This window comes from Bombus terrestris, chromosome 12 (assembly GCF_910591885.1).
Source record: "Bombus terrestris chromosome 12, iyBomTerr1.2, whole genome shotgun sequence".
Lineage (NCBI taxonomy): Eukaryota > Metazoa > Arthropoda > Insecta > Hymenoptera > Apidae > Bombus > Bombus terrestris.
In genome coordinates, this window is record NC_063280.1 from 5,632,339 (window position 1) to 5,660,193 (window position 27,855).

The 27,855-nt window shown below is 43.7% G+C and overlaps 1 protein-coding gene across 3 annotated transcripts in view; it reads right to left on the reverse strand.

Moving 5' to 3' along the window:
* Positions 1–27,855, reverse strand: part of LOC100642737 (agrin) — a 384,175-nt gene that overhangs the window by 332,433 nt on the left and 23,887 nt on the right. The window contains exon 1 of one of the 3 annotated variants that reach the window (XM_048411198.1): positions 15,525–15,624. The exons of the other annotated variants lie outside the window; for them this stretch is intronic. The gene's annotated coding sequence lies outside the window, so the exon portion shown is untranslated. Of the gene's footprint in view, positions 1–15,524; positions 15,625–27,855 lie in introns of those variants that run through there. 3 annotated transcript variants of the gene reach the window in all.

A 27,855-nucleotide genomic window follows, 5' to 3' on the forward strand; every position in this document is an offset into this window, starting at 1 on the left:
CGAAACAACGTACCGGTTATGGTTGCCCCGACGAAAGGTTTATTATCTCGTGCGCGGCATAACAAGGGACGCCGTTACTCCTTGTTGGTTGGCGTGCAAACATAAGGGAACGTCGAACCGACTCCGGTAATTCTAGCACACTCGTCCGTAAACGTAAACCCGCTCGACGTCAGCCAGGGTACTTTTATTCCGTGCTCGGCAAATTTTTAAGCGGGCTACAGCGAAAGACAATCTCTTTATACGTTCCCCGCAGTGTTTTCACCGCGAAATTGCGTTGTCACCCTGCATCTTCGTCCAGTCTTTTCTCCATTCGCCTCCATGATACAGGGAGAGGATGTCCCGGGCGAAAAAATGTCGAAAACGAGCCACGATATATAGAAAGCATGAAAAAACACGCCGTGTAAAATGAGACCGAAAATTTTGACATCAGTCTGACGTCCTCGTATCTTGCCAAATATATTGCTCGTGTTATTATACGTGTAAATTATAGATATACCTACAGAGATAAGGAACACGATCGTGTCACTAAGATTTTGATATTCTCTGAATTCTAACATTCAAAATTTGAAATTTGAGTTTCAGTTTGGTACGTCTCTTTTTCCATACTATCCAGAGATAGTAGCGGCGGCACTTGGCATCGTAAAAACGTTTTAAACGCAGCCTTGAGAACAACATTTTTATGGAAAACACAGCAGTGCGGACGAAATTACTGGGAAACATCGTTACGACGATTTTAATCCGTGCACGTGGATAGGAAAGGCGACGTGGCTCGCGCTAAATCAAGTTTCGTTAAACGACGAATAAATCGAGCTTTTTCACGGAGTCGCAGCACGGTGTTTAAAAATGTACGCTTAAAGCTTCGAGCGTGCAGCCTGTGTACGTGTACACGATTCTATCCGGGCTTATGCGCACGGGGTTACTTAATCCATACGGAATTCCTGCCCCGACTATCCTCGTCCTGCATGCCAAGTAAGTCGCTCACCTTACGCTTTTTCAGCCTTCTCTGCCTCTTGCTAAAAATCCGCGTTTCTTCGAGTATAAGGCTCGCTAGATGACGATAATCGATTTTGAAATTGGATATTGACATCGAAACGCGGAGATTCTACGAATTGAAAATTTTAATAGTGATCGATTGAAGAATTTAAAGAATACTATTTTGTCGTCGAATGTATACCGAATGTGATTTTCTAACAATTTTTTGGTATACGAGTAACGAACAACAAGTTTGTTAACAATGGTTAATGCGTCAATCTGTTCAACGTCACAAATTGCACATACAATGCATCGTTGGATATCCATAGCCGTGAAAGCCGTCATTCGCAACCCTCTGCTCACAATGCCGTGTCATGATGCTACGGGATATTGCGATTCTATGGAACATCATGGAATTTCAAGATGGCCGTCAGGGGCAAACCGAAGGACCAAGAGCAAAAGGAATTCAATTTCGCACTGATCGTCTTTTATGTCCACGTTTGTACCAGCATTTATATCTCGACATCGAGTTCAGAACACGTCGATAAACGTATCCTGTATCAAAAATACAATGTTGCCATCGAAACGTTTGACATTTTCATAGCGTCGATATCCTATTTCTAAACTTAAACGTAACGCCGCGTTATCAGTCTCGTATTTCGCGAATCGATTGATATTTCAGCAACGGGATATTTGTTTCGTTCTTGCGATCGTCTTTCGCGCGAACGATCGAGCAAATTTCATTCGGGACACGGAATTTTACTCTTCGATCAATATTTAACCAATTAATTAGCGGTTGGTTTACCAATCCGTAGAATGTTCTTGGCGCATTCAAAGTGAAGGTGAAAGAGCCCGGTCGACGGAGTTACAGCCAAACGAGCTCGTGTTTGCCGTGTCCGTGCTCCATAACGTTCGTAGCTTTGATAAGGATCGCTTCAATTATCCATTCAATTACGAGCGGCGATCCATAATCGTCAAATGCCTTAGGAAGCTCGATCCGAAGATTTCTCTTGTCTTCTCCCTGGCCGGTGGATGTACAGGAGAAAGGAACGTCGTTCCATGCTAATTGCCTGCCGTACCAAGCGTTCGTATCAATTTCACGTGCCAGACACGATATTCCAACTAAATAACCTTCATTTAGTTCAATTCGATTAAGTCCCGTTTAAAGCTTCCATTGTGATCGAATTAGTCGCGTGCATCGACGCGGCGCGAAATTTCACGGGGAAGCAAAGTGCATGAAACGCGACGCGATGTGGCGCGACACCGAAAGGCACCGGCCGCTTATGATCGATCATTTTTGCCTGGCGTTAACGAATTTTCTAACGTCGTTAAACGTTGTTCCGGCCAATTTTCCTGCATTCTCGCGATATTGTCAATTAGCACCTTTGTACCGGTCCAGAGGGAGAGAGAGAGAGAAAGCACGCTACTGCCTATCATCGTCGACCGAAAGAGCTTCTGTACACACAACGACGCGTGTACAAGCGTGAATGCGGACACACGTGACCGAGCATAGAACGATACATAACACAGAGGAGCGAGGAAAGCGTCGATGATAAAGACGGAGCGAAAGAGAGACGGACAGAGGACACGGGAAGAGGAAGGTTGGATACGGTCGAAGGTTGAATTCACTGTGAAAGGGTCCGTCGGTAGGGGTAGAGGGAATTGTATGCGATGCGGTCTCGAGGTCGAGGTTTACCTGGTCGCACCACTCTGTAGGGATGCTTTGCGCGTGTATCATACCAACCCCGAGTTAGCGAGCTGATGGACCATAGTTCAGCCATGGTCGACCATACTAGTAGATCGTTCCTCTACGGCGTACGCATAGTTCGAGGTGTCACCTGACCTCGAGCTCGTCCTCGATGTCACCGTATCCGGTCAGTGCATGCAGGTAACGTGTTACGTGAAAGAGCCGAGTCACGGGGCTGGCGAAGGTAGAAAGCAAGGATCGACAGAGGGGAAACGCGCGAGAAAGACGTCAAAAGCTACTACAAGAGAGAGATAAAGAGAAGGGACATGGGGTAACGATGGCTGGTTGTGTGTTCCGACGTAATATGGGCTTGTTCCCGTTTGCGACGCGGTTCTCCCGTGCTTTGCAATTAGCCTTTGTCGCGAATGCCCGACCAACCATCTCCTCCCCCTCGGCCTCTACAACCCTTGAAAACCTCCGCAACGTCCTTCTATCTTCGCCACCCTCTCGGGATACGCTAATATCCAAGCGTCTAAGCAACCGCTTTAACGTGCACAACCGTGTTATCGGACTTTCAGTAAAATGGAAAATTTATATCAATTTTCGCGCTTTGGTTTCCCCTTCCTCTCAGCAAAATAACCAAAGTTCCAAGATTTTTCGCGTCGTGAAATTTATGGCTCGAATTTACTTATCGTTAGCGTTCACAGTTGGACGAAATTACAGATTAAACGCGATTTCACTCGTATAAACGGAAGGTAATTTCGATGATGGGAATTCCGAATTTAGAAGCGAACGATCACTTTCGATATTAGGTTGCTCGTCAGGTTAGTTTTGAATGGACTTTCGCGTGCCACATGTTCGTACAATAATGGCTCAAAGCGAGCAATGATGCGCATCAAATACAAGAATGTATCTACGATATAACCTACATAGACAGGATAGGAGAAAGAGATTCGTATTCGAACCTACAACTATGCTCGGCAACTTTTGCGCGCTGACTGATCGATTTCGTATAATAGAACAGCGAATTCATAGATACACCGATCTTCTCTATCGCCGTATCTCCAATCATAGCTCGAATTTACCCGTGGCGAACGTCTACCTTGTGCGGTTCTTCTTCTGCGCGGTGGAATTGAAGATTCTATCGAAACATCGGTCTATCTATCTTCCACGTGTTCAATTCACGAAACGCAAAAAATATACGTTTAACCCAATGAAATTCGCGTTGTGTTTGATTCTCGACGCGAAGAACGTCTCACGATGCAGAAACAAAGCGGGGAAAAAGATAATGGATCGCGCCAAAGCGTAGACTAAGCACGCAGAATGATTATTGCATGAATCTACAGTATCCGCACGCTCTAGAGTTTACCTCCTTCCTTCCTTCCTTCTTGCAAAACCTTCTCCCGGTGCTATGGGATTCCGACAGAGCTTGAACGAAAGTGGAATTCAAATTGTTATTTTAATATTTATCATCCGGCTCTTAAATCCCTCGAAAGCTCGCCCTCCACCACACCGCGTCGCCAAGATCAACGATTCACCTTCAAGCATAATCTTCTATGAAAAATGCTAACCGTTCAACTTAACGCTTCAATATTTCAGATATTATCAACCATGGCACGAATAACCACCGTTCACCGACTTCGTTAACAATCTTCCGCCATGGATCATTTCGAAAAATTCAAACGGATACCTATTATCGCGCCCTCTACTTTATCTATGACACCTGCTGGATAAGAGAGAAATCGGACAACATAGAAATTTCTTTCTATCGTCGAAACGTAAAGGGAAACGAGATGGAAGTATACGTCTCTTGTGCAGCTCGTTTATTGGGAAACCTAAAGAGACCGTTAAACGAGCTGGGCGGGTTTTGATTTTAATCGAAGGTTATGCCGCCGGCAATAATCGGCAGTTAGCCGAGCACCAGTCTCCGATGAGGCTGGGGTTTGCTGATAACAGACTTAGCAGGGGTGGCAAGTGGCGCAGCAGGGGGTGTGGAGGAGGGTTAAAACCCCCTCCGGTAACAGCCAACCATGTTCCGAATCTCTGGTCGGCGTCACGGCTACATTGCTAGAAGAGCGGATCAGGAGGGCCAGGTGGAAGGAGGAACGTGTATCGATGCCGGTTGGGATAATCGATTGATCGCCTTCTTAATTAGCGGCCGAGGTATTTAGAGTGCCCATTCAATTACACAGTTGCGTAATCTGCTTACGCAGCCTCCATCACCGAGCTTCCTCTAGCCAGAGCTATCCCCGTTTCACGTCACGTGGACTGTATCACGGTGCTCGTCGCCACTCAGAAATTGGATTCGATGCTGTTCCAGCTTTGACGAGAGACTCCGATTAACGGAGAATCACGAGCAACGGCGTAAAGTTTCGTTCGATTCTGCAACTAACCGCCTCTCGAGAAGCAAGACTCTTTGAGTTGGTGGAAACAACCGTTTTCGTCCCCGATAACAACAAGGAAATTCATTCGCTTTTTGATCGTGCGAATCTATAGCACAAAGTATGTATCTTTTTTATCAACGAGTAGCATTAAACACGAATTGACGCTTCTAATATCTATCGTCACAGCGTTCAGACAATCGTAAGAATTTAAAGCAGCATTCGCGAGAAGGGACTTTTAACTATTTATAAATTTTTCCTTTGTATCTCGTATCAATTGAGACGTTCGTTGCACGGGATATAAATGATCTCACGAACACGTTCAAAATCCCCGATATCCAGATCCAATTCTCCAGGTAAGCGCAATATCTCAAATTAATTCTCACCGTCGTAGTTGTCTGGTATTCCCGACTTGTCCTTTCTCTCATCCTTCCCCATCTCCCTTGCTTCCTTTCGCCCGACGTTGGCACGAGCCTGTGTACATCTCGAAAGTGAGTAGGAGGTTTCCACTTACCCCCTCCGTTGCTCCGGCCTGTTTCACGAGCTTTCCGCTCATCCTACTCCTTCCCTTGGCTGCAAGATGTGTCACCGGCTTATGAGAGCGGCGACCCTCGCCTCTCGTGTTTCTTTCGTGGAAGTAAATGTTTTTAATTTCGCCAGGCCCGACGTCCTCCACTTTCGCAAACGAATGGACAGAGGGATGGCACACGAAAACAGTGAACATGAACGACGCGACGAGACGCGTCGCGGTGCTTGCCAACACCCGGACCAGAGGTTCGTCGCCAAGCAGCCCGGACTGTACCAGCCAGTTTCGTCGTTCAACGCTTTTTGCCGTCGCGAAAGTTAACGAGTCGTGAGAGGGAAGAACGACGAAAGGAAACACGATGAGGGCACAGCGAAATCAACGACGTCTAAACCTTCTAAATACCGTAGGAGTTGGATAAAAATACGTCGAGATTCGTCTTCAAATTTGAAAAGATCGATCGATTACGATAAGAGATTAAGTAAATTTTCTAGCAAATATTTAAGATTGTTTAAGATAAAACGAGTCTCATAGTCATTCGTAGATATAACTAAGAGAGGTACACGTGATAGAATCTCGATGAAGAACGAATACCGTCGGAAAACAGTTTTTCCGTTGTAATGAATTCTTGTTCACTTTTCTGGACAGCAAACCTTGCGAAAAAGATTATTCGTGTAAGAGACAAAACTTGTCTCTTGGATGCAAGGTAAGGGTAAAAGAAACCAAAACGTTGGATCGTTCGAATTCTTTACACCCGGCTATACACCGAAAATGTAATAAATTTCTTGGTCGGCGCTATGAATCTTCATCCCCCGGTATTGCAGCGGTGCTTTTCCCGCGAATCGAGCAAGGGTGTATTGAGTGTCTGGTCGAGTTGTCCTCGTGTACCTTCATCCTACTTTCTCTTCTTTCCGCCAGAAGGACATAGAGGTTGATACGTCTGACCAGATGGAATTTTTCCACTTTATTTTCCTGGTCTTGCGCACGATATCAAATTCCATTGCCTCCTTTCCCCTTCTCTTTCTCCGTCAGTACCCTTTGCCTGGCGGTCTCGCACGCTGTATTTCACATAGACGTTCGTCCTTGATCTTCTCTGCCTCTCTATCCGACCATTTCTCCGTCTCTGCCTCGCACGCCTCGCTAGCAGCAAGGATATTCAGTTCTCTGTCGTCGGTTGCTCTCTTTTGTGAACAGAACGGAAGACAAGACAAATACGGAAAACGAAGAGCCGGGAGGAGCACACGACGACACTGCTTCCGGAATAACGCGATTATATCGAAGTCGTGGCACCAGCCGTGCGCCCAGAAATCGATACCTATCGGCGGAGAAGTATGAAGTGCGTTTAAATTTGTCGGAAGTCATAAATCGCAACTGAAATATATTACCCTTTCGTACAACCAGTTCCTGTGAAACTTTTAACCGAATACAACGACACTTATCCGTTGCACTTTTAATGCGCCACGGAACGATTCACGTCGCCAAACTCGTACAAATTGTCCAGTCAAGATATTGAACGATAAAAAAGGAAAATAGCTGAGGACCGTATATATCCTATTGAGCCGCACATGTATATGGCGTAGAAAACGAAATGGCTGATTCTTCGTAAAAAAATGCATAAAAAATTTAATATGAAATTTCCTTGCCGTGGCTAACGTGGAATCAATTCCTTACCGAGTATATTACGATTTTCACTCCATTTCGTAGACGTTATAGACGTAATCGCGCGCTTTTGAACGGTATTATATGGTTTTCGATCAAGGGAAGATGGAGAAATAGCAAGAGTACCAGGATTTCCGCGCAACGAATCAAACACTTTAGAACCGAGACGCTGTAAATCAATAATCCATTGAACAGAAAGGTAGCGCAAATAAGTTTAACGAAAGTCTCACGCGCGGCTCTCGAGGATTCGCTTCCGCGCTATCCCCGCGTGACAGATAAAGCGGAACGATTGCTCGCGAACTCTCTAATCAAAGAGCGTTCTATCAAGTTTGTTCTATGCACTTGATTACGTAGAATGCCAGACGGTAACGTTGTTGCCGGTGTCTGAATCGCGAGATATCGAGGTACGACTTTAATTAAGTCAGATTTATGGAGTAAATATCACGGATAAGGTATGTATATATACACCACTGTCGACGGGGAAGCTCAGCCACGATTGGATTCTCCATAATTTCGCGTTAAACTTCCTAACGACCGTGAAGTCGAGTGGACATTAATTACATCAGATGAAGACTATCGATGTCTCTGCAAAAGGATGTTATCTTCCGAACGTGAAACTGTTGCTGGCGTTTCCCAATAAAAATCATAATAATAGTAATAACGACGATAAAGGAAAATTACTTGAATTAATCAAGAACGCGGTAACGATTTTCTCGTAATAGAGGTTTCCAGAAAATTGATACTCGTCATCGGTTATTGGAAAAGCCAAGTGTATTTGCAGGTCCAGCACTCTTCGCGTGCCAAGTTTCAGATTGGAAATCCACCGCGGTTATTAGTTATACAAGTAGTTTCCAACATCTCTGGGGAGCGGTTCTCGGGGTTAAAGCGAGGCTTGATTAGGCGCGGCAACTTGTGTTTCCATCCTGACTCCTTACACAAACTTATACCATATTAAATTGCGCTTAAGTCAAGCACGTGCTCGAAGGTCACAGTTCGTAGAACAACGAAGGAGGGTTATGAATCGAGAAGGTAAACGAGAAAGAAAGAGAAAGAGAGAGAGGGGGGGGAAGATGAAGGAAGATAGGAACGCGAATCGTAGGAAACGCAACTACAGGCCGTAAAGATACGAGGTGCTAACGTGTCAAATGAGAAGAAACTTGGAGGAATTTAATATGCCGGTCCGGATGTAGTAGAAACGCCACATCACATCACGCGGGACTATGCGATTCTACAAGGGAGAAAGGGGTTTGAACCTAACCGGATGAACGAACGGGGGAGTATGCGGAAAGATAGAATGAGATATGGTAGCTTAATTCTGTTACAAAGTTACGCGACTTTCTGGAACTGTCCTCCCAGGACCTAATTATGCGGCTGTCTCCAAAGAGAATTCTGCAAATCTACTGGTTCAACGTAAATATCGTACGCTAACTAACCTGCGGGAGATTTACGCGTGTCAAGCCAAACCTGGCCTGCTTTCTTCGCTTTCATGGCCATGCGTGAAGCAGGATTAACGAGAAACTACGCCAAGTACACAGGAGCTGGAGAAGTTCGAACTTCCCCGTAGGAAGTTCTCAAGGAAACAGTAAAATCAACTATTCCAGTGTCATACGTTATGTTAATTCGTAAATGACCCGTAGAAATTCCGATAGGGGAGTAAAACGATACGAAAGCGATTTAACGATAGTCGCGGCTGCGTGCTACCGGCGATCGAGTTCCGAACTTGGAGGGAAACACAGGAATGTATTTGACCGTATTAGCTAGAGAGGTGTGTTTGTCAGAAGCAAACGAGCGAAACCTGTAATTATGTTTGGCGTCGATTCCTTAAGTACACACAGTCGGATTCGCTACAGATCCTGCGTCCGTCAAACGAACGTTATATACTGCTCGAGCCTAAGGGTGGACCGCTGAGTCCACCAACAACAACACGAATATAGACGAGTGGAAATTAATTTTGATACCGAGCAATCACGGATCCGAAATAATAAAAATTAAACGACCACAGATTTCGCTCGTGAATGTACTTTCGAACGTACTTTCGTACGTATAGTTGAAATTTCAATGAGCACTGAACAAAACGTTCGTGCGCAAATATCGTCATGCGTTACGATGTATTCGAAAATCTATTTGAGGCTAAACTAGTTTATAAAACGATAGTTCCGATCGACGTTCCCCTCTAGGATTATTATTTGATAAATGACAAAAAATTCTCGAAAACAGAAGCGGCAAACAGAGGTGGAAGAAAGGAGGAAGAATCGAAGAGGAAGAGAAGGAAAAAGGGACTGAGAGAGTAACACGAGGATAAATTCCTTGAAGGAAAGTTTTCATGTATCTTTGCTTCGCAATCCCAGCGAACGGCGTGTATAAAGTGCAGCTACCGGAAAGGTACGGTTATGTCGAGGACCGTGTCGGTAAAGACGGTGCGCAAGTGAACAAGTACATGGTCCGTTGGTCTAATCTAAGGCTAAGTTAGGTTGGGTTAAAGTAGACGAAACCTCACCAGTATTAGTCGAACCAGGTTAGTGTCCTACCATCCTACTGAAAGTTTCCCAGAATCTCCTAGATATTCCCTACTCCACTGCCACGACGCCCTTTACTCCTTTTACAACCGGCGACCGCAACTTCAACAGTCAACGACCGCGTGGATGAAAACGGCCGGTTATTTCTTCGTATATCGCAACGCCAGTGTACACTGACAATTAAAGATAAACATTTGCACGGTTTCGACTGACCTAGCCTCTCGACAATACGCGGATAATTAGCGAGACTGACTGTACGTTAAACGTACAATTAAATATGACTGACGTTGGCGGAAGGCTGCAGCTACCACCTCCAGGGCCCAGGATGGTGCCACGAAAGGGGACCAAATTAATTTCGTCGTTAAATTTTCCACCGGGGAAAGATACGATTTAATTTGTCCGGTAAAGCCAGAGCGGAAGATATTCAATTTGTGTTTAAGGTAGAGAAGCTAGTCTTGCAGGTGTACCACTCGTTAGCGACCATCGTACCTACTACTACAACTTTCCGTTTAATCTAATCCAATTATAATAGAATTCGGTATATCAATCCGGGATTAATTGTAGTTATTTACGAGAAGGAAAGGGACGAATAAGAGGCCAGCAAAAACAAAAATAACGTCTGGAGAACGACCGTCGGTGAGCACTTTCTGGGTGGTCGTTTAACTCGGGATATGAATTTCTCGGAGAAACCGAAATTAAAGCGTCTATAACGCGTATGCCACTGAAACTGGGATATGCTGTTATTCGTGTATATCTACGTTTCAACGTTTATCGCGTTGATTAACTTTGTTAAATAATAGAGAATTTATAAGTTTCAATGCGACAGATTAAACGCGATAGAATGTTTATAACGAAAGTATAGTGCATCATAACGAAATATAACGGTGTACAAATATAAATATTAGCTGCCACTTGTAAACGAGCAAACACGAGGACGAAATAATTTGATTTGGCGGTATTACGAAGAGGAGATCGAATTCGATCATAGTAGACAAATTTGTTCGAAATCCGTCGAAGCCTTTTTTAAAATCTCTTAATGCGAATATAAATCACGTCTTTGGGCCGGCGGAATTCGCAACGCTGAAAACTTGGCCCCTTTGTCAATTTAATCCGAAGTTTCCGCGAAAACATATTTTTCAGCTAATAACTCACACCAGACACTTCTACCGAACCTCCCACCTGCACATTCATATCCCGAGCTCGTAAATCAAGGAGAGGTCTTACCGCAAGAGTTTCCATTAGTCCCGGAAAAATTCATGGATGACAAATATGATTGTTTTACCAACTCACCTGAAACAGAAAAGAACGAACATTTACATTTCGCTGAAATTAATCATCGCGACTCTGAGTTCTTTCGCTACTAATTAGCCATTTTTTACTGTAATTTGCATCAAGTTTCGTCGGTAATAAATCGACGATATCGGATCGTAGGCGACATAAAGTAATAGAACGTTTTACTCGATTCCTCTCTTATCGGTTTGTCTTAGAACAACTTTCATTTTGCTTCAATTTCCTAGGTAAAAGCTTTTATGTTTCGAACTTTCGAAATCAGAGTTATACGACCTTAAATTCTCAAAATTAGGTTTTCGAGAACGGAGCGTTTGAACCTTGAGCCTTTGCGACCAGCACTCGAGAATTTCCAGAAAAAATATCTCCCTCTACTAATGAAAGCCTTTTTTGCTTATTCCCATGGGCCACTAAACGATGAGATTACAGTTTTTCAAACTCCTCTGTTGAAGGCTTAATAAATAAATAAATAAAGTAAGTTAAAAACCGTTCAACCAATATTTCAGAATTTTCTAAAAATCAATCGTTCGAGAAACATGAAATTCTACGAATCGTAATACGTCAATCTTCGACTATACGATCTTCTACATTTTCATCAACTACGATACGAGGATGCGAAAAGAGGATTCAATAAGCAGGTTCCATTTTCTCGCGGGATGCTTTGAAAAATATAGCGTCGAGGCGATAGTATGGAAAGGGAGGTAGAATCCAAGGGATACGTCTTACTATTTCGTAGCCAATATTCGCTTCTGCGACAGAACGGTACAATAGCATCAGTACCGATAATGGAACAAACGCGGGACAGGATGGAAGGAAGAGAAGCTAAAGAGGACACGGTATCGTCGAGGAAACGAGAGAATCGACGCGAATCAATCATATGCAAAACAGCGTGTCGATAAATCTTAGAGGGCCAATAAAATCGTATCAATCGGATAGAAATAAACGAGATGTAGATCTTCTATTAATCTCTCGTTCGGTCAACGGGTCCTTGTAGCTCGGTTTTGGAAGTTAGAGGAAACTGGCTAGCCCGTGTTGAAAGCAGATGTTTTCGCGCGAGTGAAGCTAGAAACGCGGTGGATGAAAACGGAATGAAACAAAAGGCAGGAGGAAAGAGAAAGAGACGAGGCGTGAAAAAATTTTGAAGCAGACCCTCGTCTCTTGAGACGACTAGGGAAATGACGAACGAGAAACGGAAAGGAGGCAAAGAAACGAAAAAGATAAACCAGAGGGTAGAAAAGCTTGGTGGTTCGAGCGAGCGTACTTCTTTCACGTAAGACATTTACCGACTATGTTGCTGTATAAGAGCTCCAACGGTAAAATATATCCGCAGGAAATCGGGAGCGACGAATCGAAAAGGCGACCGCTTCGATTTCCTTTATGGGAAAAAGATTTCACGAGCGCGTCGTTGTCTAACGCGAGGAAATGATGATTGACGTATAGAAAGAGAGAGAGAACAACGGATGCTTCCTGCATGTGTACGGATTGCTTATTTTTCTCACGGCGCAAATATCCGGTTTTAAATATAAAACGAAAACAAGATTGGCAGGCGGTAAGATATACTTTGTCCAGTTACATCAGCAATCGGACCTTGATGACAGATATTTACTACGTAGAAGGTCTATCCGGCTACGAACTTCGACCAGTCTGACAAGTTGGAAGTACGATGACGCAGGTTGGAACTCGCAAACTTAGTTTTAGGTAAGAAACTTAGGAAAATCTCGTATCTACGGTAAAGTCCGGGATAATTAACATCGCGGTAAAATCAGAGCAAGACCCAAGACCGTTTGAAATCCAACAAAATACCATGCACGATAGATTAGCTGTATGATGGTGAACGACATAAAACGCGTTTCTCCTTGTGGTTTGGATTTTTCCACGAGGCGCGCGCCAAGGCAGGACAGTAACTTTTAATTCGCGTGCCCGACGCCGACCAATCTGTGTCGTGCGCGCACCTATTACTCCTGATAAGATCGAGACAATTTATTTACCGAGCGTAGAGGATGCCATCACGCGACTTTGTCTTTCTACCTTTCCTCTGGCCATTCGGAGAAAGCGTCGAAGAACGCGGACAAAGGATAGCGAAAGGGGAAAGAGATGAAAAGAGGGGTAGTGGTTTTAACGTACTCGTGGTAGTTAGAGGTACGCAACGACCGCGGAAAACCCGACATATAGGAAATAAAAACTTAATGGCTATATAGCGGTACAGACAATGTTATTTCGCGACGGGAAGAAAACGAGAATACAGCGAACACCAACGTGGAATTGCGTTGGTACATTGTGATCAATCGAAACCGAGGAAAATAAGCACGTTATCCGGTTTAGAGACTTTATATCAATCGACCTTATAAATCTTATTTCCTGTCTGCTGTTTGCTTCATGAAATACACCGAAGAACGAGGCAGATATCGGTTGAGAAAGCATGGGATAAGAATAGCGGAGAATACAACTCGATGAAATCGAATGTTTGGAGATTGCTTCGCGATACATAGTATAGAAATTCTCGGTCGATTCTTGTATTTGAATTCGTACGATAATTGAAATTTATGAGACTACGAAAATATCACAAGAGCGACGTATGTCTCTGCTATTGTTGCACGAGTCTTCCGATACGATACACCGAGTTCAAAGGTTTGTCAAGCGTACGAACCTAACGTAACCAGCTACGTTTAATGATTAACTCCTTATATCTGTTTGCGTTTACAAACAACAGTAGAAACGCAGCTTCTTTTCCATGAATTCTATTATCTACCTTTACCCACGGGTTTTATCGAGTTTAAAGGATAATACTGTATAGTATCGCAAGGTACACTGATTCGATGAATAATGGATGCGATAGATTTCTAGTATCAATGTTTCTATAGTTTCTGGATGTTCCATACACAAAGGAAACGAGTGGAAGGGGGAACAATTAAAGGAGAAAATATCTAAAACGCTAAAAACTGTAACATTTACATTTAAAGCGAAACATCCTCAATATATTACACGAAATTACGTACGTGACTGCAATACAGTAAAAAATTATTACACTTTCCGACGAACAAATCATGCGACCAATTTTGCATTGTGTCCTACTGTTTTATCGTTTGCGAGTAAAAGCGTAATGTGAAATAAATGTTACGCGAAAATAAATTAACAAAGCATAGATACGCGCGCTCGATGAATTCTAAACGTCGATACTTTCCGAAAACGCCACGCGACGGAAGAATTATCTCGAATTTTCGTTCGCCATGATTGAACGCAGACTGTGAATGATACGATGTCTCTACCGTGAAACGAAGAGATCCATAATAAGGTTCATCACGGTCGGGTTATCCGTTTCGCACGAATGTCAACGTTGCTTAGAACCGGCCACGAGGAAAAGGTAGAAGAGAAGGGGGAGAAAAATTGTCTGAAAATGAGCAAGTGGGTGGTGTATGAAATCAGAAAGGGTTCCCTTGCGGGAGACGTGATCGATGATCCAACGCAAGACATTGGACTTCTTCTCCCCGCAAGATACTTCGTTCCGGCAGAAATTTTATTCGTCGTCGCCGGTATAAGCCATGCTGCTCTACCTAAGAATATTGCCTTCTCTTTGAATAGGATACGCCATAAAAGCTTGATGGATTAAGGGTGACGCGTTCAGATTAAACATCTTCTTTCCCTCTTGAGACGCACGCACAATAATATGAAAATTGCAAAATTGCGCTGTGATTACATAGAAAATTCTGTCATAATTTATAATTGCAACTTCACTGGAAAGTGATAAATAAATTTGTGGCTGGGAGATTCGTAGATAATTTCCACGAAATTCTAGAAATAACTAGAAATTCTTGAAATCTCGCTACGCCATATTACGATTGCAGTACCTCTGCTCGTCAAAATCTAATAAAATCGAGAACAGTGGGTGATACTCGTCGGGTATTCAGAAGAGATGGCGAATCGGATTTGTAAGAGAAAGGGACGCTTTCAAAACGATTTATCTTCGGGAGATGGTATACCCCGATTCAACGCGTCTCTTTCGATTCTTTTTCGAATTCGACGATTCGTAATGTTTAAATAAGAATTTTAGTTTCATTTCGTTTGTGTGATTTTCATAAAAAAATTAAAATCATTTCAACATCAACATACATATATTTATATCACGGAAAATAATGAAGATACGAACGTGAAAGAGATAATTGAAATATTCTATATGTATATGAATAATAGACATATAGAATATTTGGTTCGATAAAATATCTCAACAAAAATTTACCAAATTCGCTTAAAATATTTGTAATCAAAATACATGCAGCTTATTGAAAATGTAATGCAAAGTTAAACGCCATTTGTCAATTCATAACCACACTTAAAATCTGAGAATAAACTGAGAATAATTATTTACAATTGTTGGTTAATTTATAATTGTATATCCAAGACATGTCACGCTAAAATTCGTTAAAACGTCAAACAACGCTACATTAATTTTACAAGTTTATTAAGAAATCAGTTAAATCGTACGATGAAATTCATATACATACATATTACATGACGAATGCTCCTCTTCGATGCGAAACATATTGACACACTGACGTATGTAAACATCTTATTTGAATATTCTAATATTATCTTACTTAAATATCGAAATTACTCCTGAACAAACTGAACTAACACGCAATATCCAATTATTTTGAAGGATCTGAACGAAAAGCAAACACACGCAACCGTCACGTATTCCAAACTGCGTTGAAGTTTAGATTATCGAAATTCAATCGAACGCAACATCGACTAGTAACTATCGATAGTGTCGATACGCACGCATATTCAAACGCGTCACGTGGTTTGCGCTATGGCGTTTGGTGTTGACGAAAAATTGAATAAAACAAATTTGAGTAAACAATGTGAATATATAATCTTTAAATTTATTTTACGTTTTACTGTATAAGAAAATTCGTGTACCTCTTTCACATGGTAGTTCTCGCATAATTTTAATTTTAATTTAATGCTGAATAATGCAACTGACACGACGTTACATGATGAAATAAAAGTACATTATTTTTGCAAGAGTAACAAGAATAAATGTCAGTAGAATTGTAACTGTAATGTTTCAAAAATTCAGTGAAGTAAAAAAATACTTTTTTCAGATCGGAGCACATATCAAGTGCCGCTATCCCATTGGTGGCAAAGACGCCAACTACATTACCGCCTGAAGACCGCTACGTTACGGGCGGCGGATACTTATGAAAGTCGACGAGCATCGCAAGAAACTTTGTTACCGAGTTCAACATCCGACGATAACTAGTTTCCCCATTTTCATGATAATCTACATATCAAGAAATCAGCGAACCGCGTTCCCCGCCGATAACAACTCAACTATTTCAGGTGAACCCTCGCCAAAGCTCGTAAAGATTAAACGAGAAATAAATGAACACCGAACGGCAATGTAATTCATTTATTAAGTGGTTTTCAGAAACCAGTATGGCCAGATTTACTTGTTAAACATTTATTCAAGTGCGACCAGATCTGCAACTTCAAATTTACGATCGTCGTTGTGGGCGACATAATTAAAGGATAATAAAGTTAGAGCCAGTAATACTGTTATATCCCTTCGAATAACGGTTTGCAAATATTTGATAGAAGGTAGAGTCGAGGTAGATACGAGGCACTATTTGATTTATTGCGTGCATTAGTATTAATGATTACCAACGATACAGGAATAACGATTGTGTCCATAAAGAGCAGCAGTTTCATAGATTTAAAAAGCTAGAACTTCAGTCTCATTTTATTCGAACCAACTTTCTGAATAATCGTGTTCGACTTGCGCTTGATACCAATCTGTTCCACCCGCGACCATCGATCGTTAACATAAATTTAACGCTATAAAGACTATTAAATCGATATTAATTAGATCCGCGCAGAAATCACCACGTACATCACCAGACGAAATCTAGATCAAAAGTTATTATTGTTCCAACTGGCTAGCTTTATATTTTATGATCGACCTACCTATAAACCAGTCGCGAAATTACGAAAGAATCTAGCGCGCACTTTATTACCATTTTCATTGTTAACTGCTGTAACGAAGATGGTATCGTCGGGTCATCCTTTACGTTGTCTTGGACATTTTGTTTCTAAGTAAAAAAGAGGAGGAAAGGGAAGATGGCAGAAACGTAACGAAAGAAGGCGACGACGAGGAAAATGGCATAAAAGGGGCCGACATAATCGGATGGCGCCTCGTTCTAACTTTTATTCCAGGTTATTTTACAATAATCCTTTCGAGCGCCGCGAGCATCCACACTGGGTTGCCTCCTATAAACGCGAACTGATGCGCTTATTTACGGCGGCTAAAATAGTAAATTATCGAATCGACTGCGCGTTGACGATCCCAAAACTCTTTCAAGGGAACATTTATTAGGCGCGAAACGACGGTGCCTTGGAAATTAATGGTGGATCCGCTGCGCCAAGGTATCTCGGATATAAAATATTTCGGACGGTGGGGGCCCATCGTTAACGCGCCACTACCTAGAACTGGCCTATCTCGTTAGCGACTCGATCGTTAAGATCTCCGGGACATCGCGTGATCTTTCCACTCGCGTTTAACTTTTACCCAATTAGGTAATCGATGCTGTATGCGCCCCTTCGTATCGGATGTATTCTCGATACCGATCAGCTAGTGATTTTAAAAGTAAAAAGATATCCTGCCATCTAATCCGAACGACCGTTTTCCACGTCGAATTCACGCGAGTGGCGCAATTTATTAAACAGCCATTGTCGAGTCCAATGCGACGATTAAAATATAATTAAGCTGGAAGACAAACAGCGACGCGCGAGTTACAGGCAAGTTTCGTAGACCGGATTTATTAAAAATTATAATCTACGCGCGACTTCGAGTCGATAAATCTATAAACCTAACCCTAACCAGTATGCCTCTCGATAAATTCACTATCGACGTTTAGATTAGTCTTTAACATAGTAGAAAAGTAACTAAATCATTCGACTATTGCCACAGCTATGTAAGAACGTTTACGATTTCCTTATACCGTAGTAGCAAGGATAACCATCGCTATGAAATTCCCTCGATACTGTATAAGATAACGAGACATAACTATTATTATCGCGACGCTATTAAGGTTCTTGGATGTTTGCATCGAAGTCATTCATAAGGCTCGCAGTGAAAATCGTCTGAAACTTATTATACCATGTAAGAAAATCTATGCATATGGTTGTAGTCTTAAACGGAACGTCATAATCCTCGTTTCATACGTGAATCCGTGGATTCGCGATTTAGCTGCCGCGCGTATGGATCGCACGTCGATCTCCGGCGCCGATCGTACAGTAACGACCGTACAATACCGGAGCCCTTATTTATAGGGTAGTAAAAATTTAAATAAATTTCTTCCCCCCGTGGCAAGGCGCGCCGTGGACTGGCGGTTCTATCGCCGACGAAGGGTTCGGCCGCGCGAACGGTTATTTATTCACTTAATACAAACGGAGCTGTTTCTCGCCGCGTCCGAGGAGCGTCATTATTCGATTTTCGGCGAAGTTTTACCGTCCGTTGCTCGGTTCGCGGGCCCGTAGACGAGCGTCCACGACCAGTAGTAAATTTTCACCCTTCCCACCCGAGTTGTAAATTTACCTTCGCCTTTCAATAGGACCACGCCAACGGAAGGAGCGCTCGTCCCCAACCGCCGTAGAATTCTTCCCTCTCCACCTCTTTCGATCTCTTTCCTCCCTACGTATATTCTTTCCCTTTCTCTTTCCCTTTCTTTCGATTTTTCTCTTTCACATGGAGGGCCTTTCTCTTTTCCCCCGTCCCTCGGCACTGTTCATCGACGTCAGTCCAGCGCGGCATCGTTTTCCTTTCGTTTTATTTAGTTTTCGCCGCAATGGCGATTGCTCTGGCCCGCGATGGTGGCGATGACGATCGGCACACCAGTAGTGGTGGTAGACACCGGTGGACATCGGTGATGGCGATACGACGACGAGGAAGGTGGCGGTGGTCGAACACGGTACTGGTAGTGGTGGACGACGGGTCTTCTCCCGTGGAAAGAAAGTCGCGATGGAAGGAGAGAATTCTCAGCAAGGCTGCGAATTCGCCAGTTGGGCGTGGACAGTATTTATGCCCGCTTCGTCTGACCACTTGTTAGTCCTTTTTCTCATATTCGCACCGCTACACGGGAATCCGTGCCATCTCGATTTTCTCCTCGTTTCTTCTTCTCGACCGCGAGAACTTCGAACGTCGAATATTTTCCGATCTGGACGTACCATCAAATTTGCTATCGCGTTATAGATGATCGCTTTACGTGTCGAGAACGCCGGCGAAATCGAGAACTTTCCGTGAAACGGATGGAAAAAGATTCGGTCGCTTCCGTGCAAAGGTTCGACATCGCGCCACTCGGACGATATTTATGTCCCGTTGAATTTTGAACCGATGCGATGGTCTCGACCAACCATCCGATCAACCGTTCCAATCACACTGTACGCATCCTCCACTCACCTCGCGACACCGTGTCCTCTCGATACTCTCTTTTTTCACATCCGGCGAAATCGATGTGTCGCCGAATTTGGCTCGAGGCTCATCGTGCCCTCCTTTTCGCCCGCCAACAAGGATCTCGATGTCAGATCGACATCAATCTGACGCGGAACCAGTTACAGAATGACTTTATTAATCTCGAAACCGATCGACCGAGCAAATCTCCTATAAACGAGCCCCGCCTAACAAATCCGCGACGAACCATCTCGCATAACCGATGAAGACATCCTTCAAATATTTCATATCATCGTATCACGTGAAAAAGATATGCCAGGAAATTATACAAGCCGTATCAAGCGGCTGTTTTTTTCTTTTATTCTCAATTATTCTTGCTCGAATAAATTACGTTCATCGACGACACTGTCGCGCATTCAAACTAGTTTCCAAAGATCTACATGTAGCTACAGATACAACGATATCAGTGATCGCATCGTAAATCCGGCTGTTTCCTATCTCGCGAACCAGACCTGATAGAAAATTACCCTTTCCTAGGAAATCCAATGGGTAGCAACAAGTAGGAAGGATCGGATAGAGGGCCGGGTCAAGGTGATAAATTTGTAAAACCAATTTAAGATCGCGGTACACGAAACGTGCAACGGTCACGGGACGACGTTCCTCGGGGTTCCTTTTATCTGCGTCCCCTCGCCTGGAACGTACACATATCAACTTTTTATCTCCAGTCCAGAGACAATTCGACAACGACCACGCGTCCTTATAAACGGACTATGTCGCATAAGTATCCCCGCAACCCACATTTCGAGCGCCGCTCGAGAAGGCGAGTCAACCAGCCTCGGAATCTTTATACCAGGAAAAACGTGCACCCCTGTCCCTTCCGCGGTCCACCTTTATCTTTCCGGCTGTTGTCCCGTGAATCCTGGATAACCGACAGATAAAACAGGCATTCACGAAATATTTGATAAACCCGTGTGTCCTCTCGCGTGTACCAACAACGCTAGGGATGACAGGGTGAGGAGAGACGACGATGCGCCGATCAAATTTATAGCCCAGATTACAGAAATTTTTGCCGTCAATATAGCTAACTTCTGGCAAAATTATGTTATCGGCGACAACGAAACGATACAGGTATTTTTAGATAATGACGCGCGTGAATGGGACAACTGCCGAATCAGGAATAACCAAAGTCGCGTAGTCCCCGAGTAATTTGCCGATGAAACCGTAAACGTACGTATAAACACGTGTATTTCTCAGCTACGTTGCTGTACGAGTTTAAACAAATTTTTGTCGCGGATAAAGATAACCCCACGGCGAAATTACGTTATCACGAGGAAGGAACGACGCAACGTGTTCTCGTGCAGAGCGAAACGAACGAATTGCCAGAAGCTGGCAAAAATTTCAGATAGCAGCTCACGATATTATCGCGAGTATCGTCGAGCGTATCGCGAACTCGAAAGAATTTACGTTCCGGTGATGAAAATACAGAGCTCTAGAGACGTGTTAAGTACGAACGAAAAATCATTTAAAAGCTTCATTCCTCGCGATTCACACGGCAGACTAACCACTGTGACTTTGAGTGCGGTATGAAATATTTCGCCGCAGGCCGCAAACGGAAAGCAATTACGAAACATTAAAAGCGGCAAGGCAGGAGGTGGACGAGCCGCAGAAGATGAGAGACTGCACAGGAGGCTATAAGTTGCTTCGAAAAATGTCTCGAAGCTTTCTTCTACGCGCTGCCTTTCAAAAAAATCATCGTCCATTATCATCGAAAGATCTGCGGATTATCAGAGGTACAGTACAGATAATAATTGAATGTTCTGTCTTTGAAAATTGATTTTCCTAATTGACTTAGCAACATCGCGATATATATCTGATTGAAAGTTACGTATTTTATCATTGTGTCACTATCACGATCGCTATTGCGTTATTACGATGTAATTTATTGCTAGCAATTACCGGTCGTTATTATTAGTATTTGATAAAATCGATGCATCATTTACAGAATGATGTCATAACGTTTGGTTTATTGTACAAATTGGACGTTCACCAATAAGATTAGCACATCGCGATCTTTTAGCCTTCAAAATTATTCGGTTGTCCTAAATAAAAAGAGAACGAGATTCCCTAATTGTCTGTAGCAACACTTTTCATATATTTTTTTAGATACTTTCGGATTATCGTAATAATTATCAAGAATTCCATTAAACTAAACATCCATAACTCCGATAACGGCGCAATTATACGAGCATTCCCGATGCATGCAATAACATTTCCAATGATCGTAAGGATGGAATAACATTAAAGGATATCGAAGTTATCACAAAATTGCAATATGCTTTACGATATGTATGTAAATATTTGTCGTATATTAAATGGAAACTACGATTAATTAAACGACAAGGTAACTGGTCCGAAAAAAAAAATCGCTCCACGTTTCGAATTACTGCTGCAAACGCGTTGCCCTCGTAAATATGTGACGACACAGGATATAACACATGTTGCCGGCTGGGCCGCACATGCATTACATTGCCGAAGCGCGTCTTAACTAATCGGAGTTATGGTAGCTGGGCGGTCTGCACCATTTCGCATTTCAATGCATACACCGATGTGATTTGCGAGGGCGAACCGTATAGTCGGTAGATAGCCTCTCTCGTTCCACTCATCTTTTTCTCCCTCTGCCGTTTTACCTTCTCCTTCCGCTGGCCACATACCAACTTCGCTACCTGCTCCATTTTTTCTTTTGCCTCCCCTTTTTCTTCTTTCGTTCTACCAAGATATATCGTGGCTCTGATTTCACGCGAAAAGTTCTTTAACGCCGCCCTTTCCAATCCATTATCAATCCCAGTAACGTCCAGACAAGTAGAAGAGCAAAATCGCAAATCGGTAAGTCGAAATCGTCGTTTCACCGTCGAGACGATGAGAATAAAACGAACGAAAAACGGCAATTAGCGATCGTAGGTTATTTCTGACTAAGCCTTTTAGGGACAACAAGGATTCGTACGCTGTTATGTCAATAAGCTCTCGAAGCCTTAAACGTTCGACCGACTTATTGCACGGCCGCTTTTACGAACCGCCATATATAGAAGGTTACAGCAGACCGGAGCAGCTCGCGTATACGTAGATGCAAAGTTGCTTCCGATGCGTTTACGCTATTGATCATAAATGTTGGACCACCGCTTGGCGAGTCGATAAACGAATCGCTTTATGAGAATTTAGTAGCTTAAAAGATTTCTTACGAAAGTGCGCGTGACCATTCCGCTGATACTTGGTAGATTGTATCTGTGATTTCTCTCTACTCTCGGTGGAGTAGCATACAATAGCCCACGCTACTCCGCACGTAATCACCGCTTTAATAATTTAATTATACTCTTCTGTACGTTCACAGCGAATTAACAACGTTACGGGTATGAATTACGACACTGGCGACGGTCTGTCGTCCATTGTATTCCGAAATACAACAAAAGCAAAAGATGGAGAAAGAGAAAACGTAGACCAATTTTTACACGTTTACCATGTAGCACCACTGATATAGTGCGCCGCTGAGAGCGAAACGCGTGCTTCGAGGCAAGACCATTTGACGGCGGCACGATCTATCACGGCGATGTTTTACGGTCTCTCTTGGTCATCTATATAACAAAGGCGTGGAAATCATCGAGCGAAAGAGACAAAGAAAACAAAGTAGCTCTACCACATCGTTGCGTCCACCGCGTTAATGGCGGTCGCGAGGAAGACATTTGTTCGAACGGTGGCACGTAGGAGGACAGTGGCGCGGTCACAAATATTCCGGTGTCCGTTTCCGCGCTTCGAGGTGAGCCGATCGCGCGTTCAGACCGCTCGTAATTTCTCTCGCACACCCTAAACTGGAGGGTCGTAATTTTTCCAGCGATACGTGGCCACCGTCTTCTTCTCCACTCGCTTCGTCCAGCGTGTACCGAGGTCTCGGACACCGCGTAGGAACCACGAAATCAAATTCTATTCAACCGAGCCGCCGTGGTATTTCATGTATTTGTATCGCACCGCGGGGGCACTCCCGAATTCCCGGCCCTCCCGTGTCCACCTCGACGAAGACGTTTATAGGAAACTGCACCCGCGTAATACCGACGTTTCTCGTGTAAACGCAGGAAGAACACGATATATCAAAACCTATAAAACGATGAGCTCCGGCTGGAATTTCTTTCAGGTAGTTACAACATCGCCACGTAGTTGGAAATACGAAGTTATAGCGTACAGATAACGTACAGGTAGATCGCATAATGCTCTAAATGCGCGTCTAATCTTGAAACAAAGCCACTTCAATGGAGATGATATTTCGGATCATCTGTGTGCTTATTCCGGATCAGTTTATTCGTGATTAAAACGATCATTATAAAATTAATGATTATTTCAGTCGGATGCGCAATGATACACTCACGTTTGTAATTTTATTTTATTACTCTACTATCTGGCTGTATTCTACGCACGCCAGTAATTAAGTCGTAAACGCGTAACGTCTTGTTACATTCAGCACGTGCCATTGAAACTTCTCTTTCATAGATACGATAGAGTACATTCTTGTACGACACCGCGTTGCCTTTGTTCAATCCGGAAGTCGAAGGTTTCGCTATTCATTCGCCTAGCGTTCTCGCACCACCTGCAAAGCTCAGCCGCATTTACCTCAAGATAAGAACAAATTATTACGACGGCACGTTGGCGCAAAGTGTCACAGCTTAATTAAAATGCTCGCGGCCGAGCTCGTGAAGCGGATAATCTCGTTTAAGAAAGCCGTACGCTTATAGAAGCCGCGATAATACTCGCGAATCGTTTTGCGGCTCATGGAAAAAGGATTTAAATCGAATCGCGACAACGACGAATCTAATGGAGGAAAACGAACCGCAGAAAGCAACGTGGCTCGTTAAATTATCGTGGCAATGGGAATTTCACAGATAAGCAACGAGCTCGGCGAGCACGAAATAATTAGAAAAGACGAGCCTTAACTCGATCAAAGCTGACGCGGTCGGTGATACGAACGCCGCGGTGCTTAACAGACAGATTCGTATCGCGTATGTGAGGGGAAGCGCGCGCTTTCTACGTTCCGGCTCGCACACAGCCGGCCGACATAATAAGGATATTTTGCATATATTAACGACTAATGGAGGCAATAATAGCATATCGTCCTGGCGATACTACCGCTTTTGTCGGCGAACCGGGGATATCAACGCGCCGATGCTAACCATGAATACTTTCAGGCCGATTTCCTCGCCGATGGAGAACGCGCACCTGCTTCAACCGCCGTTTCTCGATTCGAGTTTATTCGTGGAAAAGAGCCTGAACCAGAAAGAATTTCTCCCTCTACGATAACGACGTTTTTCCGTTTACACTGGCCGTGTGATTACGATCGTGCATTAAAACGATTACTCGAGCATGTTTAGATCTCTGCCGGACACATTCAAACGCGCTGATATGCAATTTCGTTATTGGCAATGCGTTCTTATTAGCGCGGCTCTTGCACTTTTCTGGTAATGAATTTTGAAATACGAGCCGTGCAAACTCGTCCGGAATGGCGAACGCAGCGAGATCAACGTCGCTAAGTAATCCACCGTTTAATATGTTAATGCGGAGATGCAGCGTTTAAGACGCGCTTGAAATTAACAGATCGTAAAAGCTACATTAAAATCCGATCGTCGAGCGGCTACTTCACAGACATCCTGGAATCGACGCGACGTGTGTTTCTAAAACGGTTCTTTATCGCGCGTATCCTCCTTGCCTTCCTCCCTCGGCATGCTGAACGAACAATCGCGCTTTCTACCGTACGACGTGTCGAAGAAAATATCAAAGCGCTTTTTTATGCCAACGTCTGCCGAGAAAACACTTCTATCGTCGAGATTATGAGAAGAGCACGCGAGGAGAATTCTTAACGAACAGATGGGAAACGAAAGTGTTTCGTTCGTGCAGGGTCCATGGGTTAGGTTAGCCTCGATGGATCTCCAGCTTTAAAACTCGAGACGGGTTTCGGTGCTATCGCTTCTGAAATAGGTACATACGTACTTTGCTAATTAAGCCATTGGAGATGCGCGTTCCAACCTCGTGTTTACAGTATCGTTACACGGAACTGTTTAAGTTCCCAATTTGCGTTACTCCTATTTCCAAGGTGTGCCACGCGTGCGTTTTAACGAGACTGAACTTTGAGTAATGTACGCTCGTAACGTTGAACGGGACAAATGGAGGAGAAAACGGGCGAGATAAGTGGTTAAGAAACGAATGAGAAATGTGAATGGAATTAGACGTTAAATATCGTCGAGTCGTGAGAAATAAGCGAAATCTACAACAGAGACAAGATTCCATTTCCTACGACCGACTAAAATTTCGCGATTCGTTTCTTTGCTTCTCAAAGTAATCGTGGTTTCGCGTGTAAACTCGAAGAACACGACGGAAGGCAAATTTCACCGGACAGAGTTCGCCGATATCTCGAGTGGTTTGATAGAGCGAATGAATAATACGTCGCGTCGCCAGTGAGTCACGTTGGGAACGCTCGTTTTCATAATGACATTCACAGAGAAAGGAGACATCGGATAGGTCCAGCATGTAGCAGCGAAATCGTTCGAACGTCGATCGACCTCGTCGGGGCTTTTACGCTAGTGTTAAGCGTAAATCTCGAAAGTGATAATGATTGATTCATAAATCACGACGGACGGTAGGCTTTGAGTGCACGGTGGCAGGAAGATTTATTCACGGAATCATTCTTGTCTCCCCTCCTTCCTCGCCCTCTGACGGCTGATTCAAACGCGCTTCCTATTGCGCGGTATGCCCCGAGACGCCAACCAAGCGAAGAAGAAGCGAATTGATTTACTGCTCGTCAAATTAATGGCAACTTATAATCAGGAAATTAAACGTGGCCATCGCAGCCTACCAGTTCGACCACGACGGACACTCGAGATATCGCTAACAGAGTTTAATCGTGAGTCATTACCAGACCGATCGTTATTTCGGTTTCCTTCATTTACATATTTGTCTACTCGCGTTTTCCACCTTTTTTACTCGCTGCCGACGATTTCTCCACGGAACAATTACGAATGAAAAAAGAAGAAGTTCCTATACGCGTTAGCATGTCACGTTACGCTGCATAAAGATGTCGAATAAGAATCTTCCCTACCACGTTGGCCCTTTCAATTACGGGCTATTAGGGCACGTAAGGACCTTTAATCCCCGGCGGGTACACGATTTTTTACTTCGGCTTTTCGCCGTAAAAGGATAAAAGCAACCCCTGGATCCCGCCATTAGTCACGACTCGGCCCAATGCAGCCTGCGCGTCGTGGATATATTTTTATGACACGCGTGTGGAAACCTGTTCCATTGCCAACTACTACGACGACGTTATATTTTTCGCCCCCCCCCTTTCTCTCTACGTCAAACTCTTCCACTGCTTCTACAACCCGCGACCAATGTCTTCTTCTTATCGTGATTCCTATCCTAACTCGTCCAGAAGTCTGCGCTTCTCTCCATCAGAGAAAGAATCTGTATGTTATTAACGTTTGAAGACTAAATCTTTGTTCGGCTCTGGTCATTGGACCGCTACGTTTCCCTAATGTCGTTTATTTCTTAGTAACCTGTCAAAACAGATGTTCTCGATTACTTGGAAGAGCGATTGATTGCTATCTTCTTCGAACAAATTAATTTTTCAACATTGTCATTTGCTAACGTTACAAGCTTCGATAATCCATGAGACAGACTCCAGATCCGAGTTTATTACGATAATAAATATATTTCGACGCTAAATCTTTCGACGATAACCAAGTTCCATAAAGCCATAAACCATCGAACGATCGCCCTCGAACGCTTTAAATACTGCAGTCTGGCCACGGACAGCCCTATTGAGACATCAATCGTGTTCGTCATTGAGTCATCAACCACGCTTCGACACGTACGAGCTATAGGTACTTGGCTGGGGTCGCATCAAAAAAATCGGCGATTGTTGGACGAGACCGTCGAAGGTAGTACGAGCATTGTTCACGGTGCGACATGGTCGATAACTATAGGAAGAAATTTATGGAAGTGAAATTCCTCTTCTCGGCCACGATTACGTCGTAAGCAAGCCGCATCGCATCGTAAGGCGTTGAACACGGTTCGTTCTGTCGCTCGGACATCTGCCGGTATAACGTGCATTAATGCTGCGCCATTACTGAAGTGTTTAACCACGAACTCGCCTCCTGAGTAAACAGCCACTCGGTCACGAAACGATAGTCTACTTCAGTGTCACGAAGCGGAGAAACGTTTCTCCTCGAAACCATTCAGCAACGTCGCCGTTCTCGTATTTGCGTTCGAGGTATGCCCATCCTTCGCATTCCATCCAAATAATTTGTACCTTTTAAATCCTTCAACGAGAAGATCCATCGGCGCGACGGTTCGAG